Below are 7,453 nucleotides of genomic sequence, written 5' to 3'. Positions count from 1 at the left end.
CTCCCACCCAGATACTAATCACCTTTCACCAGATTCTAGCAGTTCATTTTAGACACTGGCATCCCCAGCCTCCTTAAATCCCATTATCTTTAATCTCTTCTCCAAGCATCTTGAACAAATTGGAATGATTCAACACATGTGAGTGTGAGTGACCCTGATCTACCCATGCCAGAGTAAAACAAAAAACAAGAAGCTCACTTCCAAAGTCCACTCTCAAATATTAAGTTTTGTTCTCACAGGACAAGGTGACTTTATCTTGTCCTATTTATTTTCAGAATAGTATTATCGTGTGAGAAAATTTAATTGACTTGCTCAAGGTGATATGATTAGAAATTGGAGGAGATGGGACTTTAAAGAGTTGTTTAAAAGTGAAAGACTATTGGGGGCTTTATATATACGCTTATGTTATCAATTCACACCAGAATATTTTTGTCAATGAATGTGCCTCTTGGCATTTCTCGATATTCTATCCCATCCCAATACTAATAAAAATATTTCTAAAACATAGATGTTTATGTGTTTTTTACCCTTATCCATAATCGTTCATGTTTGCCTTCTTGCATAACTTTTGGAACCAATAAACCCTCAGCAATCGAATTATTTGTTACTCCCATCTTGATTTTTCTAGCTATATTTAGTATCAGTTATTTCTTCAAGCCCATTACTCTTCTGCTCTTCCTTTAGCTTAAAAGAAAATTCACCCTCCTTTCTACTTGACTGACTTCTACATACCTAGCAAACTTTGAGAAAGCTTCTTTGACAATGACCAAGCCCAGCCAGACTTAATATGTCACTTATATGCGTCCATGTTGTTGTTGCTGTTAGGTTCTGTTGAGTTGATTTTTGGCTCAGAGAGACCATAAACAACAACAAAAAAACCCCATTGCTGTTGAGTCAATTCCAACTCGTAGGGGCCGTATAGTAGAACCCTGTAAGTCTCCCATCATAGGTTTTTTTTTTTTTCCTGCCATTGCTATTCCTCTTTTATTCTGTGAACTTATTTCTAAAATTTGAGATTTAGAAAAACAAGAACAAATTCTATTTTGCACACTCACGACTGTATCCTCATTTCCTAGTACATGGTATGACATATATTAGGCATTGAATTTGTAATTTCTGTTTATATTATTTCTTTTTCTTCTCTAGTGTTCTCAAAAACAAGTATTTATTACTATTTTCTTGTATCACTGAAATTCAAAGAATATTCATGCTAAACAAAGAAGTAAAAGCCACTAAAGAGAGATTTATGAAGACCTGCAGACCTGTATTTAGAATTTCCTTAAGAGAAGCCTTACCCTGTCGCAATACTCATTATGGAACTCAAAACCAGTGCCACACCTTTCCTGCTGACTACTTCCTGGGCCTGGAAAAGGCACACCACTGGATCTCTATTCCATTATCAATAGTTTAGAACTCCATACATCTTGGCAACAGCTTCCTAATATTTGTCATCAGGGATGACCATAACCTCCATGAGCCCCTGTACTATTTCTTAGCCATGCTGGCAACCATAGACTTTGGGATGACCCTGATTACAATGCCTATAGTGCTGTACATGCTGTGAATGAATCACAGGAAAACTAACAACCATGCCTCCTTTCTCCAAGCCTGTATCATCCACAGCCTCTGTATCACAGAGCTTGGAGTCTTACTTTCCATGGTCTATGAGTGGTTCATCATTATCCACAAACTTCTGAAATATATGTACATTCTCACTAACACCCAAGTAATAAAGACTGGGATAGGGGTTTTTGTAAGGGCTTTTGTTCTCACCTTGCCTCTAATACTGCCTCTCTACTGATCTTCCTATTGCAGATCCCACATCCTTTCTCATGCATTCTGCCTCCACCAGGATATTATCAAACTGACCTGTGCTGACATCACCTCTAATCATCTCTATAATTGTGGTTATGATTGCAATGGTCCTGTTTGGCTTTCTCATCATCTTTTCTCCTACACTTTGATTCTCAGGGCTGTCCTAGGCATTGCTTCTAGAGAAGAGAGCAACAAGGCACTCAACAATTTTGTCTCCCACATCTGCTGCATCCTCGTCTTTGTCACTGTGATTGGCTTGACATTTATTTATAGATTTGAAATGAATTTTCCCCACCTAGTACACATCAAAGTCAGCTACATATACTTCCTTTCCCACCCTTTATGAACCCCATTATCTATAGCATCAAACCCAAGCAGAGTCATAGTAGTATACTACAAGTTTTATCTCTGCCCCAATCAAGAGCCTGAATTTTATTCTCTTCTGTCTAGAAAGGATATAATGATAAACATAAATGATAGGTGGACTGGAGCAAGTTTTTAAGAAACACATTAAGTTAAAAGGATCAAATCTCAGAAAAGTTGCCTTTCTTGAACAACTGTGTCTTCCACAGCTCCCTTTTTTTATGAAGATGAAATATAAGACACATAAAACACTAAGCACAGTGTAAGGCTCTTAGCATGGATTCAGTTGATATTTTCTTTGGACTCAAATTGTCTCATTCCACTAATAACTTAATCCATTGGTGTTGAGTTGATTCCAGCTCATAGAGACCCTATAGGACAGAGTTGAATTGCCTCATAGAGTTTCCAAGGAGCAGCTAGTGGATTCAAACTTCTGACCCTTTGGCTAGCAGCAGTAGATCTTAACTACCGTTTTGTTACTGGTCAAATATTCTGAGTATAATAAAGTTAACCTCACAGGATATCTTTTTCAATTTTACAAGGTTTTCATTTGTGAATTTCTCTTTTAATGTGGTTATATGAGAAGTTGGTTTTAGTGAATTGTTTTCAATCATTTCGGCCTCCGTGTTTTTCTAAGAGGCTACTGGATAACCAAGAAGGACAGGAAGAACAGATTTTAAAAAAGGTACAGAACAGAAGACTGCAAAAATGTTGCTCAAACTAGTGCTGCTTCTGCCCATCCTTGCCACAGCAAAGGCTCAGTGTTGGGTAAATAAAAGAATCTTGGTAAAATCAAGTGTGTTCGTAGTAGCCTCGTAATAATTTTGTATTCAAGTGATGGTCTATCGCGGCTGTTAAAAAAACTTTTGTGTCTGGTGAGGAATTCTGTGACATTCAGACCATCGGTCAGGTGTTGTGCTTAAAATAAGATATTTATTAAATCAAAGTTTCATGGAAGCATATAGTGAACTTGAAGAGATGGTGGTCACTCAGCCACAGACTCAGTGTCTCGACAGTAACTAAAACGCCATTGGTGCTTGCCAGCTCTAGAAACCAGGGGATCGGAGCATACAGTGATGTCAAAGGCAAAATAACATTGGGTTGGTTTCAGTCTTGCAGCATGTTCTCAGATATGGGAGGAGGGATAAAACCTACTATGTGGTAGGAAATACTGTGATTCACTTGGATGGATATTTAAGGACAGTCCAATCTGTTTTAACCTACCAGTCATTCACTAATCTTCCCCGTATGCATAAGAGTGGGTAAAGTAATACTACCTAGAAGATATTTCCATAAAGCATTTTCATACAAAAAAGCATGAATGAAATATACATATCATCTGGTTGCCCTGACAAGACTCTAGGTGTGACACTGTCTACCTTATCACACCATTCCAGGTGTGTCAAGGACCTGGTGTAACTTAACACTGCAATAAAACAACCTGATGGTATTCAACCTGACTGAATACATTCAAATTATATAGCAACTTTTTCTATCTCCTGAAATAAACTTTTGAGGACAGAGGTTAAGATCCAGGCATCGCCTCCACTTCAACCCATAATCTCTAGAACATCATAGATGCTCACTATATGCTGACTTGATAGCAGGGTGGAGTCTCTGCCCCTGACTATTCTTAGAGGACCTCTGCCTACCTCTCTGGGCTTCTGAGGAATCAGACTGTGACCAGAGAGGCATGAATGTGAGATGTAAAGGGGAGTGTCAGCTTTGTCACCAGTTCTGGTCACAACACAAGTTGAAGCACTGCTAGGTGCTAGTCAGAGGGGAACACAGAACCAATCACCCTGTAGAAAATCCAGATCTTTAGCAGATTTGTGGGTCAGCTGATGATGCAAGAGTTCCTACAAGGCATGCATTGCCTGTCCATCTTTATGCTAAGGATTAGGTGACTCAGAGATGAGCCCAAGTGGGCAAGATTAAAAACAGTGTGGGAAGAGGATGGAGCAAGCCCTAAGTGACAAGCTAAGGGAAAGAGAAATGTTGGCAGAAGGAGAGGAGACAAAGGAGAAAAGGTCAGAGAGAGAGAAGTGAGGATTAGAAAAGGAACTCTAGGGGAGCTATATCTGTGGGTAGGATGTTAAAGAAAGACGGAAAATAAGAGTGTTCCCCTGAGACCCCAGACTGGCTCCCACTCAGCCCCAAGCAGGAGCCCGGTGCATGCAGGGTGGTGAGTGTTATCTGGTCATGAGGACAACAGGCCCAGACTGTTAGCCACTCCCATGGCTTGGCACATTATCTCTTGGGCACATGCCTTCTGGTCTCCAACCATTCCCCTCCCAAGTTTTCCGCACAACGACACCTCCCTACACTGAATGGGCTAGAAGAAAGGCCTCTTCACTGGGGACAGAGGCCAGTCTCTCAGTCTCAGTGTGGCTTAGAAGGAAGAGAAATTCTGACACATACACATATGCCACCTTGCAAAGTCACTTAATCATAGCCTGCAAGATAGTCTACTGTAAGAGCTCCCATTGGATTCTCACAACTACCCTGTGATGAGGCACTGCAGGGCACAGAAGATGGGAAAAGAGACCTTGGATTCCTGCCTCCAAGCCTCCTGTGCTGTCAACAGGTTCTTTCTTTGCGTCTTCCTCTGGGGTGGCCTCCACTGAGTCAATTATTACTCTGTAAACATCTCCTGCCATCTTGTGGCCTGTGCAGCATCTACATTCTGCTCCTGGAAAAAGACATAAAGAAAATAGCAAAGTGAATTAAAAAGTAGTAATGACAGCATTTTTTTAATGACAGCAGTGATTATTAATGCAGTTTTTTATTATTTCTATCACTGACAGTCTCAGCCTTTTAGTGTGAGTCTTAAAGTTCAGAATTTGGATTTTGAATGCTGTGAAACATTAAATACATGAAGAAGGCATCCTTTGTGTTGACTGACCAAGATTGGAACTGCTACAGTAAAGTGAGACAAATTTTACACGTATTCCAAACCAAAACCTTTGCTGTCGGGTCAATTCTAACTCACAGCAACCCTATAGGATAGGGTAGATCTACCCCATAGGGTGTCCAAGGCTGTAATATTTATGGAAGCAGACCGTCACATGTTTTTCTTGTGAGTTCATACCACCAATCTTTCGGTTAGCAGTGGAGCGCTTTAACCCCTGTGCCACCAGTGCTCTTAAGAGTAATCTAAAGTAATTGGATGATCAGACCAGAGTCAGTTACAGAGAAAATTAAATTCAAATCTCAAAAGGGGCACATTTTTTTTGAGATGCCACTATGCTATATTGTTCTTTGAGATTTAGTGACAGGAAGCATCAATTCTGCTTCTATCGTTTATTTCATAATCATTTAATAAGAAATCCCTGTATACTAGTAATTAATAGGTACCAAGAATCATTTAAGAAGATGGCCCTAAATGCTAGTAATCAATACATACTGAGGATACATTGGTGCATATGTCCTCTGCCTCTATGAAGCTTGCATTTTAAGAGGGGAGGCAGGTAATTAAAATATGTATGTATGCACACACACAGCAGTGAAAAATTACTTTATATAGCTGCTATGCAAGAAACAAACAGATTAGTGCAATAGAGAAGACTTATATAAGCTGTTGTTACAAGGACTCTGAGAGATGCAAGCAGCTTGTAATTGGTTGCCAACCTACAGCTTGGTAGTTCAAACCCATTGAGTAGCTCTGTGGAAGAAAGGCCTGGTGAACCGCTTTTACAGCCAAAAAACTCTGTGGAGCAGTTCTGCACTGTAACACATGAGGTCACCATGAGTCAGAACTGACTCAAGGGCAATGAGTTTAATCATAAAAATATTTTATTACAGTGGTTACTGTATCCTCAGGAGCTGTTGCTAATTGTCGTCAAGTCAATTCTGACTCATGGAAACCCCCAGTGTGCAGAGCAGGACTGCTCCATAGGGTTTTCAAGCTGTGACTTAGGATGCAGATCACCAGGCCTGTCTTCTGGGCACCTCTGGGTGGGTTGGTAGTTAATAGTTTTTGGTTAGTAGCTGAGCACTTAACCGTTGGTGCCACCCAGGGACTCTTCTAAGGAGAAGGGCTCAATAAATGCTCTTAAAGTAACATATTTAAAGCAAGCACATGATTTACTCTTTTGAATGTTAATTGGCTTAGCTTTGACTGAAGAACTAATGGATAAAATTTCTCTTTGCCTAACAAGCACACGGTTTTATTTAGATTGCACAAGAAACCTTTTTATTTGAGTGGATCAGGAACAAGTTGTGAATAATTAAGTGAATAATTAAGTGAATAATTAATTCAATCAAAAAATCATAAATATATATATCAGAATTATTTCATTTAAATGCTAATATTTAATAAAACAATGTGATTTCAATTTGTTTCCAGAAAGTATATGATCTTTTTTTGTTTTTACATCATAGCCTCTCAATTTTTGTTTATTATCATTACATAATTTATGATTCAGGCCAAATATAGCAAATGATCAAATTTTTTACATTTTTTATTTCTTAACTGCTTTTTTTCCCACACTATATCCCGTGTTTTTGTTAAAGTTACATAAACATCACTCATACTTTCCAAAAATGTTTCCACCTTCATTTTGTGATTATATAATTTTCTTTTGTAGAATTAAAACTCATAGCTGTGTGAAATAAATAACCACAGGTAATAGGAAAAGTTTTCCAACATTAATTTGTCACTTTCTGTAAACCTATCAGGATGACTCCACCCAGTGGCTTTTGTTTGAGTGCCTTTGACTAGAGGCTCACATTGTCTCTTTTGTATACTTTCCCGAAGTTGTATCATCGATGCTTTCCTGTCTCACTTCGTTTAGAATACAGTGAGAGTATTTAGACACTTGACATACAATGAGCGTGAAGAATGGTTTTAGGACTTTATGCTTTCCTTTTCCTCAAAATTTTACAGCTTACAGCTGTCCTGTTTATGCCTGTTTTGACAGCAATTATTTTAGCAGCTTTTTTAAAATTAGTTATTCCAAAGCATTTGACCTTAGCTTTCTACAAAACACCAACTTTTCCCACCCATATTTGAATTGTCAAAGTATTATAATGTTAAATTTCATAATTAAAATAAAAAGAATTGAATATGACAGGATCAAGAACCAATATAAGTGCTCCTGGTAAGAAAATACTTTACCAATGAGAACATAAAGAGCATAGCAAATGTTAGAGTGGCCTGCTGGCTAGGAGCCTTCAGCATGCAGACGTCTTTGTGCTGATTAATCTCATCAGCTGTCTCAGTTAGACACATTGGCCACGGTGTTGATTAATATGTGACTGTTAGTTGCTGCCA

General features: G+C 38.7%; 1 pseudogene; it reads left to right on the top strand.

Annotated features, from left to right (window-relative positions):
* Window positions 1-1,313: 1,313 nt before the first annotated feature.
* On the top strand, window positions 1,314-2,244 carry LOC100655217 (olfactory receptor 51B6-like; annotated as a pseudogene).
* The last annotated feature ends 5,209 nt before the right edge of the window (window positions 2,245-7,453 follow it).

The sequence above is a fragment of the Loxodonta africana genome, chromosome 7 (assembly GCF_030014295.1).
Source record: "Loxodonta africana isolate mLoxAfr1 chromosome 7, mLoxAfr1.hap2, whole genome shotgun sequence".
In the NCBI taxonomy this organism is placed as follows: Eukaryota; Metazoa; Chordata; class Mammalia; order Proboscidea; family Elephantidae; genus Loxodonta; species Loxodonta africana.
This window is presented reverse-complemented; position numbering and strand designations above follow the sequence as displayed.